This window comes from Ixodes scapularis, unplaced genomic scaffold (assembly GCF_016920785.2).
Source record: "Ixodes scapularis isolate PalLabHiFi unplaced genomic scaffold, ASM1692078v2 PGA_scaffold9__187_contigs__length_104089568, whole genome shotgun sequence".
In the NCBI taxonomy this organism is placed as follows: Eukaryota; Metazoa; Arthropoda; class Arachnida; order Ixodida; family Ixodidae; genus Ixodes; species Ixodes scapularis.
In genome coordinates, this window is record NW_024609884.1 from 87,899,028 (window position 1) to 87,900,456 (window position 1,429).

General features: G+C 53.4%; 1 protein-coding gene across 1 annotated transcript in view; it reads right to left on the bottom strand.

The window, feature by feature from the left end:
* Positions 1-1,384, bottom strand: part of LOC8051735 (xaa-Pro aminopeptidase 1) — a 28,814-nt gene extending 27,430 nt beyond the window's left edge. The window contains exon 1 of the mRNA XM_040499044.2: positions 1,241-1,384. The gene's annotated coding sequence lies outside the window, so the exon portion shown is untranslated. The remainder of the gene's footprint in view (positions 1-1,240) is intronic.
* Positions 1,385-1,429: the final 45 nt, after the last annotated feature.

The following is a 1,429-nucleotide window of genomic DNA, read 5'->3' on the forward strand; positions in this document are numbered from 1 at the left end:
TGCCTCAAATAATATTGAAAAAGACAACTTTTTATATTTGCCTCGAGGCAGGAGAACAAGCAAACGTTACTGCGCGCATGTTCCGTGGATATACCGATTGCACTAAATCAACGGGCCCACAACAAAAAAAAAAAAAAAAAACAAAACAAATCAGGGGTGTGAAGAAAAACCTTTAACAGAAACGATGCAACATCTATTTCTGGAAAAGTGGGTAAGATAGGCGTGACTTTTCCTCTCTTGCTCACGACATCCAGCAAAGTGACCCAAGAGCGCCTCCCTGGAAAAGAAAGTAGACGCACCTCGGCGTCCGAAGCTAGGCCGCGGCAGCAGGCGAATCCCGGACAGACGCCGGCACGGGGACGCCCGCACGCCAGCCCTTTGCGTCTCCAAGACCGACCGAGACGCGATTGTTGCACATTTTGCTCCTTGGGCGGCACGGATGTTGCGCGTCCAGCATTCCCCTCCTCCTCCGGCAAAAAGGATGCGGAAGAGGAGAGGCGCGCACAAAAAATGAGGAGGGCAAAAAAAAAAAGAAAAAAAGAAAGGGGCCGCTGCGAGCGAACCTTTTACCCCTTTGTGCACAAGCTGCAAGTGAGGCCGGAAAAGTTGAAAGTGGCCCTCCCGGCGGCTCGGGGGGTCCGCCGAAGGGTCCTTGGGCAAGACAAAGGAGCCGGAGAGCGAGCCTGCGGGGTCTGCGGCCGCTCGGACGGCCGAGTTCCGAGGGGCTTCGAGTGCGAGCAGTCCGGCTCTGACCAGCGGCCGGCCACCGCGGGACGACCCCGGTGGCCCCCGGCACTCACCGAGACTCGGCGAGCGCGATGCGGCGGTTCCGGCGTCCCGAAACGACGGCCCGGACGGCGGGGACAATTGGCGACAATCAATAGGTCGGCTCGTCTACCGAGCCGCCCGATCCGACGCTTGCTTAACCCTACGTTCACTAATTTCCATCGTCCCGAGTCATGCACATGTTGGCTCTCTAAACTGCGCCAACCAAGGTCCCATGGGCCGCGAGCACCGGAAAGCGACGAGAAAATGCTAATTCCTGAGGATTAGGCCTAACTAACCCCATCAGCCATACTGAAATTTTACTTATGGACGACAGAAACGGACTTGTCAAATTATTTCTATTTTTCAATTACTTGACGCAAGTCTACAAATGAGCTCATCAAGCGAAACAAGTAGCTCAACGTTACGAACCTAGCACAGAATAGCTCGGTAGGAATGAATGAAAATCAATCACCTTGCCGGAGTGAGGAGTCAACCAAGAGGGAGGATGTTTAACAGAAACAAGATGAATAGGGTTATTATTGACGGGTAGGGTTCTTAGAGTAACGCATTTTCTTTTGTTGCCCGTTTCCGCCCCGCCTCACCAGGTGGCGGAGAATTTTTTAGTGTTTTCCAGAACCGCCGCTAGATGACTCTAACCTCA